This window comes from Hypanus sabinus, unplaced genomic scaffold (genome assembly GCF_030144855.1).
Source record: "Hypanus sabinus isolate sHypSab1 unplaced genomic scaffold, sHypSab1.hap1 scaffold_62, whole genome shotgun sequence".
NCBI classification, from domain to species: Eukaryota; Metazoa; Chordata; class Chondrichthyes; order Myliobatiformes; family Dasyatidae; genus Hypanus; species Hypanus sabinus.
The window spans coordinates 905987-919200 of NW_026781476.1; the positions used below are offsets into that span (position 1 = coordinate 905987).

The window sequence follows — 13214 nt, forward strand, 5'->3', positions numbered from 1 at the left end:
TGCAATCCCTACAATCATTAGTTGTTTCTTCATTCCAACACAGACATCATCCATCCCGCCCAGTTAATGAGCAAAGCATCCTCGTATCAACACTGGCTGCCGAGGCCCCTGTCTCTCCGCAAGAGTCAGCAAACAGAGAGAGATAAACATGTTCAACTCTCCCTGCAGCTCTGGTGAGCTGTTGCCCTGGCGACGAAGGAAGTGGCTTGCAAAGATAACTGAAAAGGAAATAATCCTCAACGTGACATGTTCTGAATTTTATTATGGCAAAGATGAAATGAACATTCAGCCATTTTGTAACGGTGAAACTAAAATTCCAGTGGTTGTATTTACCCTGTCGAGGTGCATTCAGCCAATCTCACGGTGGTTCCAGCTCTGCAGACGCTGGTCCAAAATAAAAACACATTGTTGGATACAACCCGTCTGCAACAAATGTCGATTATGTGTAGAAGTTTCAATGTAGATTCATAGAGCTTTTAGAGCACAGACACAGAACACTTAGCCCGTCCATTCTGTGCTATGTTCGGTCCGGTACCATCAGACTGCACCCAGACCATAGCCCTTTAGACCACCCTCACCCATTTACCTACACAGACATCTCTTACATACTACAAATGAACCTTCATCTCTAATACGGCTGGGAACTCTTTCAGCATTCGCACCGCACTCAGAGTGAAGCAGTTACTCCTCAGATTCCATTAAGTATTTCACTTTTTAAGGATGCTTTTTAAAGGATGCTCACAGCTCCTCTCCTCTCCCACCACTGGGAAGGTCAGAACACAACTTGGTGCATCTCAAACTCTGCTACGTGCCTCTGGTAGAGTAAACCTGCAACCTCGAGGTCAGTGAGGAAATGGTGGGGGGAGGCTTATGAGGCACTCCAGGATTGTTATGAGGTGACAGACTGGCAGGCACTCTGTGAGCCACATGGAGAGGACATTGATGGGCTCACACAGTGCATCACTGGTCACATCAACTTCTGTGTGGACTGCAATGTTCCGGCAAGAACTGTCCTTTGTTATTCAAATAACAAGCCATGGGTAACAAAGGACATTAAGGACATCCTAAACGCTAAAAAGAGGGCGTTTCGAGATGGAAATATGGAGGAGCTGAGGACAATACAGAGGGACCTGAGAGCCAAGATCAGGGAGGCTAAAGACAGGTATAGGAGGAAGCTTGAGTGGAAATTCCAGTGGAACAACATGAGAGAGGTCTGGAGTGGGATGACGACCATCACTGGGTTCCGGCAAACTAGCAACAGAAGAGCTGAAGGCAGTGTGGACAGGGCCAACGAACGTAACCTGTTCTTCAACAGATTTGACACTGTGGCCCCTGCTCATCCCCCTCACGATTCTTCCGTTGTCGGCTCCCAACCAACACATACTCCACTGTCCGCTCCTACCTTTCCTCACAGCCCCCTACCCTGTTCTCGTGACTACACACCTCCTACATCTGAAACCACCACAGTGGGCTCACAGCTGAACAGATGAGAATACAGTTGAAACGTCTCCACCCAAGCAAGGCTGTAGGCTGCTCAAAGTCTGTGCCCCCCATCTATGTAGAGTACTTCACCATGTATTCAACCTGAGCCTGAGTCTCCAGAGGGTTCTTGTGGTGTGAAAGAAGTCCTGCCTTGTCCCTGTACCGAAGACGCCGCGCCCCAGTGGCACTAATGACTACAGACCGGTGGCATTGACCTCCCACATCATGAAGATCCTGGAGAGACTTGTTCTAGAGCAGCTCCGGCTTATGGTTGGGCCACACTTAGATCCCCTCCTGTTCGCCTATCAGCCCCGACTAGGAGTTGAAGATGCCATTGTCTACCTGCTGAACCGTGTCTACGCCCACCTGGACAAGCCGGCGAGCACTGTGAGGGTCATGTTTTTTTTTACTTCTCCAGTGCGTTCAACTCCATCCGCCATGCTATTCTGTGTGAGAAGCTGAGTGATGCAGGTGGATTCTTCCCTGGTGTCATGGATTACTGATTACCTTACTGGCAGACCGTGCGCTTGCAATACTGTGTGTCAGACAGAGTGGTCAGCAGCACTGGGGCTCCACAGGGGACTATCCTGTCTCCCTTTCTCTTCACCATCTACAGCTCAGACTTCAACTACTGTACAGAGTCTTGCCATCTTCAGAAGCTTTCTGATGACTCTGCCTTAGTTGGATACATCAGCAAAGTAGGCTGTGCAGAATCACCTACAGCTTAATGTGAAAAAGACTAAGGAGCTGGTGGTGGACCTGAGGTCTAAGGCACTGGTGAACCCTGTTTCCATCCAAAGGATCAGTGTGGACATGGTGGAGTATTACAAATAACTGGGGATATGAATTGAAAATAAATTGGACTGGTCAATGAAAACTGAGGCTTTCTACAAGAAGGGTCAGCTCTGTCTCTATTTCCTGAGGGGACTGAGGTCCTTTAACATCTGCCGGACGATGCTGAGGATGTTCTACGAGTCTGTGGTGGCCAGTGCTATCATGTTTGCTGTTGTGTGCGGGGGAGGCAGGTTGAGTGTGACAGACACCAACAGAATTAACAAACTCATTCGTAAGGCCAGTGATGTTGTGGGGGTGGAACTGGACTCTATGACAGTGGTGTCTGAAAAGAGGATGCTCTCCAAGTTGCATGCCATCTTGGACAATGACTCCCATCCACTACAAAATGTACTTGTTAGACACAGGAGTACATTCAGCCAGAGACTCATTCCACCGAGAGGCAACACTGATCGTCCTAGGAAGTCATTCCTGCCCGTGGCCATCAAACCTTAGAACTCCTCCCTGGGAGTGTCAGACACCCTGAGCCAATAGGCTGGTCCTGGACTTATTTTCACCTGGCATGGTTAACTTGTTATTATATAATTATTTATGATTTTATATTGCTATATTTCTACACTATTCTTGGTTGGTGCGGCTGTGACGAAACCCAGTTTCCCTCGGGATCAATAAAGTATGTCTGTCTGTCTTTTTTTTCCCTATGTTCACCCTCAGATGGGCAAGCGCTTAACTGCATTCTCACTATTTATACTACAATACATTTGTAAAAATCCAGCAGGGGTTTTCCAACATGCATCTCTTTCAGACACTATCTAACTCTGCTCCTACCTTAACGGATCTGTATTCCCATGTCAAATTGTTTTGTCCCACATTGCGGACCCCCTACTAGTCAATGAGTAAGTCCTCGTTTGCCCTGCCAAAATGCAACACCCCACACTTATCTGTATTAACTTCCATCTGATAGTTTACAATCCAATTTCCCAGTTCCACACAACTCCGTTTCCCAAGAGACTTGAATCTTTCCAAGGCAGTGTGCTAAGAAGCTACAAATGAAACAAAAGCTCAACAGATAATCTGTTGAAAGATATGTTTTCCGGTCTAACACCCTGTGTCGGATGGCTTTGAACAATTTCTAATTTGATTTCAAGTTCCCAGCATCTTGAGTGTTTCTTTAATTTCAGCTGCTCACAGGCAGACGACAGTGAGAAGGAATTTCCAAACACGGAGAGGATACTGAACCCGACGTGATAATCAACGATGCAAACATTGAACAGCTCATTCCAGGTACTCACTGCCTCTATGTATTGAGATTACCTTTCAGATCCCTTCGATCGGACTCCCCAACCCTGGGAAACGAAGCCTGGTGTATGTAGCTGGGAATCAAGGGCTTCACAGACTACGTGAGGGAAGAGGTAGCCTTGACTTTACCAGTAACGCTTCCCTCCCTGGCGCTCTAAACACCGCTTCGAGACTCAATACAAGCCAGTCACGAAAACTGTCCCCCGCCACCCCGAGAGCTGAGCAGTCAATGTCTCTAACAGAAGACGTAATAAGGCTTCTGCAAGGGTGCTGGGCCTGAAAACATCCCGGCTGAGCTCGCATACAGTGTGCACATCAGCGCATTGATCTCTTCACGGCCATCGCCAACACTTCTCTCTTCCAGGCTGCCGTTCTCACCTGCTTCAAATCAGCCATCATCATCCCTGCACCAACGACCTCTACACATTCAGAACAAACCGACCTGACGCCAGTCAGTGTGGCGTGCATTGAAAGGCTGATAACGGCGCATATCAAAAATTCCAATCCTTACTCACTGGGCACTCACCAATAAACTTACGTACCGAATCACTCCAGGACAGATGCCGTAGCATCTGTCATTCCCCTTGGCCTGACACACACTGAAAACAGGGACACGTGTCAGAATGCTGTTTCTGAATTTCAGTTCGGCATGTAACACTATTGTCCCATAGACATTGGTGAACCAATTCCTTCTCAGCCATCTAATTACACCACTGCTCAACTGGATGTTGGGCTTCTTAGCTAACAGACCGCAGACAGTCAGGCTGCGCAACCGCTATTCCTTCCCATTATACTGAACTTGGCTGTGTGCTGAGCCCACTGTTGTACACTCCACTCACACATGTCTGCATGGCCCAAACACCCAACAACCACACTGGAATTAAAATCGCCGATGACACAGTGTGGTGGGGCTCATCAGGAACAATAATGATATGTCATACAGAGAAAACAGCTTAAGACCTGGAGCCAGTCAAATAACCTATTTCCCAATGTCAACAAGACAAAGGGGATGGTTATCGATTTCGTTCTCCCGCTTGATTTTATAAACCTACAACGTCACCCAATTTTTTCTGTGCTCCGTGGAATAAAGATCCAGCTTGACCAACCTCTCCCTATAACTCGGCCGTCTAGCACAGGCAGCATCCTCATCATTCTCTTCTTCACCCTCTGCAGCTTGATAATAGTTTTCCTACAATATGGTGACCACAACTGTACAGAATACTCGGTGTAGCCTCATAGGCTATTTATATAACTACAATACGATGTCTGCAAACCAACACTCAATGCCTGACTGAATAAGGCCAGCATGGATAAAGCCTTCTTTTCCACCCTCTATAGTTGCAAGTCTGCTTTCAGCAAACGTTTCCCTAGCAATCCCAGCTCGCTCTTTTCCACAACACTTGCTGCCCCGCTATTCAGCATACCAGGCCGACCACAGTTTCACTGTCCAAAACGCACCATCTTTCACTGGTCCAAGTTGAAAACCATTTGCTGTATATCAGTCTATCTCCATCACTGACCAACATCTCTTTGAAATACATTATAACATGTTGCAATATCAACAAGACCGCCTAAAGACTCCCTAGTATCACAACTTGCTAGTCGTGCTATGTATATTCATAAACAAATCAAAGTCATGAATAACATATTTCAATACCAACACGCACATCACAGTCGTCATAAGTCTCCAATCGCTAAATCCAACTTCAGCTATCATCCTTTGTTTGCTGACATCGAGTCGGGTCAAAATTGTTATCTCTTTCTAAAACATCAACATAATTGGCAAGCTAGGTTCCACTGGGAGGTGTAATCGGTGATTTCCCCACAACGAAAGTCCAAACGCTCCGATCATCTTTATCGCTGCAAACTGACGAAATTAAAACACAGCTGAACAACCTGGAGAAGAGCTTGTACACTGCCTGTTCTATAATCTCAGAGACTCCATCCCAGTATTGTAGCTCCCCTGCGACACTTTGCTGCCGGCGATTTGCCGTGGGTTTCCTGCCACTTCCGATTCACCTATTAAGGTGGAACTGGAACCAAACAAATATTATAACCTACATAAAGACTGCCCACTGACTCTTTGGCACCAACGATTTGCCGTGGTGTTCCTGGCATTTCCGATTCACAAACTAAGGAGAACTGAACCTAATGATCGTCTATACATCTTACTTCAAAATTCCTGCAAAAGAACATTGTTTGTTCTCTCTCTCTCTCTCTCTCTCTCTCTCTCTCTCTCTCTCTCTCTCTCTCTCTCTCTCTCTCTCTCTCTCTCTCTCTCTCTCTCTCTCTCTCTCTCTCTCTCTCTCTCTCTCTCTCTCTCTCTCTCTCTCTCTCTCTCTCTCTCTCTCTCTCTCTCTCTCTCTCTCTCTCTCTCTCTCTCTCTCTCTCTCTCTCTCTCTCTCTCTCTCTCTCTCTCTCTCTTACAACACAGATATTATCTGACTGAAAAATGTATATGTTGGGGGCGCCCAATACTGTTCAACAGATCTGTGTCATGCCAGCCCCACCCCTCCTAATTTGTTAGTTCTCAGTCCATTCCTACTCGTGTGTAATACATTCCATACAGTCAGTGCTCACAGCATCCTTTCCTCCCACTATCTCTCTGTTGCAGTTGCTCCCGAGGCCACTGCCTCTACGCAAAGAAGCGGTGACCACAGAGCGAAAAATATGTGCAACATTTCTTGCAGCTGCCAAGGGCTGTTACCCTGGAAACGGAGGAAGTGGCTCACCGAAAATAACCGAAAGGAAATAACAAACTCGACATAATATGCTCTGATTTCATTGTGACAAAAATTAGCACAGCAGCCATTTTGTAACGCTGAAACTAAAATCTAAATGGCTGAATGGCTGCCTTCACCCTGCCTCGTGCTGTATTCAATTAAACATCAATTAGCCGAACAAAGAAGCACAGTTCCTGGAAAACATTGTAAAGTAAAAGTGCAGAACAATACTTGAGAATGAGACAAAGGATAGAAAAAAGATTGTTGACATATATCATTGACGTGGTGAGGTACAGGCTGGAAGGCAGCTGAACAAGAAATTGTAGTGTATTGATCTGTGTCGATGATATGGAAGACAGGATTTTCACTGTCCGTTGGTACATGACAATAATAAACCATTCCTCATTTAAATTGTGTGGAAATATTAGACAGTCTGAGTTTCAGCACCGGAACTTCGGGAGGGCGATTTCACGGAAGTGTACAAATTTTTGAGGAAAAGGCTTAATTCTCGCATTAATAGGGTTATGTACCCGGCAACATTCGCTGCGCTTCGGCGGGTCGTAACAGTGAAATGGAGTCAAGAAAAAGAAAACTGCCCACACAGAAAGAGGGGACGTCAGAAATCTGGATCTGATTACCTTGTCTGAACTGCCGAAAGATAAAACTACTCATACAGATGGAGCAGAGTCCCGCAAACGCGATTACTCCGTTTAACCTCCGGCTGCAAGAACACAACCGCCCGAATTTCCCCAAGTGCAACAACGGATGATTGCAGTCCCGGCATCACCACATTACCCGTTCCTCGGGCTAAAGCAGCAAGTGCTGAGCGGCGGCTCATCTCAGGCGGTTGGCTGTGAAGGTCCTACAACCCGGACCGACCCGCCAGTTCGGGTGAATTAACGGGACTCAAACATGCCCGCTCGGAAGGGCCTCAAATACTCACCGATGGGAACTTGATGTATTTGCCTCGCAGACAGCGATCTCCCCGTCTCCCCGCGACGATCCGCTTCAACACAGTACGGAAAGAAAAGCAAGACTGAGCATGCGCAATTTGAGCCCCCCACCCCCACCGCGACTTCACAGCCGGGGCGGGGCTTTTGGAGGCGGAGCAAAGAGCATAGACCATAGACCATGGAGCCAGAGATGTTCCAAATAATAATAATAATAATAACAATAATAATTCTACTCCCTATTTTGTTTTGGTGGAAATATTAGAGAATCTTGCTTGCAGATTTGAATCTTCTGGAAGGAGGCTTAACTGAAGTGTACATATTTTCGAGACACACTGATCAATGGAAAGGCTTAATTCTCCCATGAATACGGTCGCACATCAGGAAACATTAAATGCACCGCAGCTCGTAGCAGTGAAATGAGTCAAGGAAAAAAAAAACACCCACAACGAGAGGGCGGGACAGATCTGGATCTTATTGCCTTGACAGAACGGAAGAAAGATTAAAATGCACAACCATTATAAACAAATCCGCAGATGCTAAAATGGGATAACGGAGCGGGATGAAGTGACGGGCTGAAGGTCTCCCTCCTGAACGGGTGACTCTTCCCTTCGCCCCTCACACGCTGCATGACCCACCTGCCGCATTTTCCACATTATTTCATAATTACACCTCCGTTTCGTCCCCCTTTCTCCACTCTTGGATCAACGATTTACGGGTTGGGCCCCCATACCAGACCACCAGACCTGAAATGTGCAGGTTCTTTTCAAATCAGTTCGATGTTTACAAACACTAAATTCTACACGCTTTCCCCCTCCCTCACTGGAGAGTAAGAATGCAACATCACCAAGGGAGGAACAGCAGGAGGTGGCCATTCAGCCCATCGAACGATCAACAAGATGGCGGCTGCGCTCCCATCTCAGCCACATGTTTCTGCCCGATTCTCATTTCCTCGATTCCACACATCTGCCGACCTCAGTTACACGCGAGGACTATCATGAATCTTTAATGCCTTCTCAGGTGGGGATTCACAAACATTCACCACCCTCGGAGAGAGAGACATTTCCCCCCATTTCAGTCCCGAACAATCCACACCATTTTTCATTGGTTCAACCGCAGCTGATATTGTGCATTTCAATGTGTTCACTTATTCGTCCTCGGTTCTCTAAATTAAAGGCTTATCGTGGTTTAGATTTATTTGCATGATGACCCGGCCTCTCCAGGGATCAGTCTGGTGATTCTTCATTGCATTCCCTAACACAAAGACACTCTAACCTCTGTGTTACTCCACTATGAAATGAAAGATTAAAAAATTCTTGAGGAGCTCGGCAGGTCAGGTAGCATCTGCAGAAAAGAGTAGGCAGACGACATTTAGTAGGCAGAACGAGCCCCTTCTTCAGGACTGAGACGGAAGAGGGAAGATGCCTAAATGAAAAGGTAGTGGAAGCGCAAAGAGGCATTCTGGAAGGGGAAAAGGGAAGCCAGGTGGGTGGGAAGCTGCTGGAGAAGAAATAATTTTATAGGAGAGGAGAATGGACATTAAGAGAAAGTGACAGAGGAGGGGGCCCAGAGAAAGTATTAAGATGTGAGAAGAAATAAAAGGACAGAATGTGGAATAGGGAAAGGGGGACAGGCGAAAATTTTGATCACCGGAAGGAGAAATCGTTATTTCTGCTGTTGGGGTTATCTACTGTATCCGAGGTCCCCGGTGTGGCCTCTTGCAGGTCAGTGAACCACGACGTAAACTGGAGATCACTTCTCATTCCCATTCCGACATGTCAGTCCAGGGCCTCCTCTATTGTCGTGATAAGGGCACACTCAGATTCGAGGAGGAACAACTTGTATTCCGTTTGGGTAGCCTTCAAGCTGTCACTATGAACATCGAAGTCTCGAATTTCTGGTAATTGCCACCCCCTTCACCATTCTCCATTATCTGCCCATAACTTCCAACTGGAACTCCTTCCCCTTCGTTTTAATCCATCGTTTCTGCCCTCTCATAACAGATTCCCCCTCTTCAGCTCTTTTTCTCGTTCACCAATCAGCATTCCGGATCTTTGCTTCACCAATCGCCGGCGACCTTGTACTACTTCCTCCACTCCCACACCTTTTTTTTTCTTTGACTTCTCTCCTTCCATTAGAGTCCTGAAGAATGGCCTCGGCCTGACCTGCTGAGTTTCTCCAACACACAGTGTGTTGCTTTCAGAAAAGTTGCTAATTTAACATTCAGATAAACTAACGGTTTTTGTCTATACAGCAGCCATATTCCTCCATTTTCCTCACATCAACCTGCCGATGTAAATGGCTCTTAAAGGCCACGAACGTATCTGCATCTGCCATCAGCCAGTCTGCACATTCCAGCGACCCACCACTCTCTGTGTAAAAGAACTTGTCTCCCACATCTTGTATCTCTTCTAAAATAACCCCCAACTCACCTTAAATGCATGGCCTTTTGTATAAGTAATTTCAACTCGAGGAAAATATATTTTCACTGTACTCTATCTATGCCTGTCGTAATCCTATAATCCTTCTGGAAGTCTCACACCAGCCTGCAGGGGTCCAGAAAAACACAATCCAAGTTTGTCCAACCTCTCGTTATAACTCATGCCCCAGTATCCGGGCAATGCCCTGGTAAACCTCATCTGCATCATCTCCTAAGCCTTGCCATGAGGCGACCAGAACTGTATGAAATAATCCAGTTGTGGCCTAATTCGTGTTTTATAAAGCTGCAACATATTTTCCTGTCTTTTTAACTCAATGCCTTGAGGAATAAAGGCAAGCATTCCCGTTGCCGTCTTAACCACCCCATTAATCTGTGTAAACACGAGGAAATCTGCAGATGCCGGATATTCAAACAACAACACACACAAAATGCTGGTAGAACACAACCGGCTCGGGAGAAGCGCTGTCGACGTAGATGCTGCCCAGCCTGCTGTGCTCTACCAGCATTTTGTGTGTGTTGTTATTAATCTGTGTGGTCCCTTTCAGGGAACTGTGAACTTGGATCCAAGCTCCCTCTGTTTATTAACACTGTTCAGGGTCTGGCATTTAACAGCGTACTGTCTCTTTACAGTTGACCTACCAAGCTGCCAAGATGATCATCACTAATCAAATCTCACTGAGATTTCTCAGGTCCTGTTGAATTTATTGCCAAGTGCACAAGTACGGAAGGTATAGGTACAGAGAAACACTGACTTGTGGCAACATCGCAGGCAAGTACATTCAGATAACACAGGGAACACAAATTATACAATTCTCTGTATGTAACAATATAGAAATACAAGTTTTATGCTATTAACAATATATAATTATGATATTTATGTCATTAACAATGCGTAAGTACACATTTTATGTCATGATCAACAAAAATACACATTTTGTGTGAATAACAGCCTTGGAAATGTTGTATTTGGTCCTTCAGACAAATTATTGACACAGGTTAGGAGCAACTAGGCTCCAAGCACAGGGAAGGGAAGCCAGGTGGGTGGGAAGCTGCTGGAGAAAAATAATCTTATAGGAGAGGAGAATGGACAATAAGAGAAAGTGACGGAGGAGGGGCGGCCAGAGAAAGTATTACGATGTGAGAAGAAATAAAAGGACAGAATGTGGAATAGGGAAAGGGGGGAGAGGCGAAAATTTTGATTACCGGAAGGAGAAATCGTTATTTCTCCTGTTGGGGTTATCTACTGTATCCGGGGTTCCCGGTGTGGCCTCTTGCATGTCAGTGAACCACGACGTAAACTGGAGACCACTTCACTAGAGAAAGAGGGATCTTCCTGTTTTAATGTCACTTCTCATTCCCATTCCGACATTCAGTCCAGGGCCTCCTCTATTGTCGTGATAAGGGCACACTCAGATTCGAGGAGGACCAACTTGTATTCCGTTGGGGTAGTCTTCAAGCTGTCACTATGAACATCGAAGTATCGAATTTCTGGTAATTGCCACCCCCTTCACCATTCCCCTTTATCTTCCCATAACTTCCCGCTGGAGCTCCTCCCCCTTCGTTTTTATCCATCATTTCTGCCCTCTCATAACAGATTTCCCCTTCTTCAGCCCTTTATCTCTTTCGCCAATCAGCATTCCGGATATTTGCTTCAGCAATCGCATCTGCCATCAGCCAGTCTGCACATTCCAGCGACCCACCACTCTCTCTGTAAAAGAACTTGTCTCCCACATCTTTCACCGCTTCTAAAATAACCCCCATCTCACCTTAAATGCAGGGCCTTTTGTATAAGTAATTTCAACTCGAGGAAAATATATTTTCTCTGTACTCTATCTATGCCTGTCGTAATCCTATAATCCTTCTGGAAGTCTCACACCAGCCTGCAGGGCTCCAGAAAAACACAACCCAGGTTTGTCCACCCTCTCGTTATAACTCATGCCCCAGTATCCGTGCAATGCCCTGGTAAAACTCACCTGCATCCTGTCCTAAGCCTTGACATCCTTCCTAGAATGAAGCGACCGGAACTGTATGAAATAGTCCAGTTGTGATCTAATTCGTGTTTTATAAAGCTGCAACATATTTTTCTGACTTCTGAACTCAATGCCTTGACGAATAAAGGCAAGATTTCCAGTTGCCGTCTTCATCTCCCTATTAATAAGTGTGGTCCGTTTCAGGGAACTGTGATCTTGGATCCAAGATCCCTCTGTTTATTAACACTGTTCAGGGTCTGGCATTTAACAGCGTACTGTCTCTTTACCGTTGACCTACCAAGTTGAACATCACTACTCAAATCTCACTGAGTTCTATCAGGCCCTGTTGAATTTTATTGCCAAGTGCACAAGTAATGGAAGGTACCGGTGCATAAAAACACTGACTTGTTGCAGCATCACAGGCAAGTTCATTCAGATAACACACAGAACACAAATTATACAATACTCTGTAAGTAACTGTATAGAAATACAAGTTTAAATGCCGTTAACAATATATCATTATGATATTTATGTCATTAACGATGCATAAATACACATTTTATGCCTTGATCGATATAAAAATATATATTTTGTGTGAATAACAGCCTTGGAAATGCTATATTTAGCCCTCAAATAGTTGGCGCAGTTTAGGAACAACTAGGCTCCATGCACCGGTTCCTACAACACCCTCTGGGACATTCTGCCGACCCAAATAGGTTCGATTCATACCTTCCCTTTAATCACACAGACAACAGGAACAGAAGAAGACCACTCGGCACCTATAACCCATCCTGTCACTCAATAAGAACGCGGGCCGAACCATCCTTGCACATCCCCACCCCCCAAAACCCCTGCTACCCACAATTTGCCCGAACCATAGGCTCCACTTGCAGGTCAACAGCCAGCCGGTGTTTGCTCTTAATGTGGTGAATCCCTTTGCTCGCCGCCACCGTGGGCTCAAACATTTCCACAGATGGCCCCTCCTGTCCCCAACGGGCCAAACATACTGACCGCCTCCTGTCTCACCATCTTCATCCTTTTAATAAAATCCCCCCTCTCTCCTTCTTCGGCCGGGATCCCTTCTTCCCTCACGCCACCCCGGGGAGCCGGAATCCCCGATGGGCCGAACGGTCTCCTCCTATCTCTCAGGGATACATCAGACTCCGACCGCAGGAGAAGCCAAATATTTAACACTTTGCCCGTATCATTGGCAACTTTAATTAGCAACTTTTCAGAAAGCAAAACACACAGTGTGTTGGAGAAACTCAGCAGGTCAGGCGGCATCTCTGGGCAAAAGTCAACCGTTGACGTTTCAGGCCGAGGCCATTCCTCAGGACTGTAATGGAAGGGAAGAAGTCAAAGAAAAAAAGGTGTGGAAGTGGAGGAAGTAGTACAAGATCTCAGGCGATTGGTGAAGCAAAGATCCGGAATGCTGATTGGTGACCGAGAATTCAGGCATCTCCCATCTTCCGTCTCAGTTCTGAATGTCGTCTGCCTTCCCTTTTCTGCAGATGCGACCTGACCAGCCGAGTTCCTCAAGAATTTTGTAAGCTTTCAT

At 46.1% G+C, this 13214-nt stretch overlaps 1 protein-coding gene across 1 annotated transcript in view; it reads right to left on the reverse strand.

The window, feature by feature from the left end:
- Nucleotides 1-7309, reverse strand: part of LOC132389627 (NACHT, LRR and PYD domains-containing protein 3-like) — a 52072-nt gene extending 44763 nt beyond the window's left edge. The window contains exon 1 of the mRNA XM_059962133.1: nt 7240-7309. The gene's annotated coding sequence lies outside the window, so the exon portion shown is untranslated. The remainder of the gene's footprint in view (nt 1-7239) is intronic.
- Nucleotides 7310-13214: the final 5905 nt, after the last annotated feature.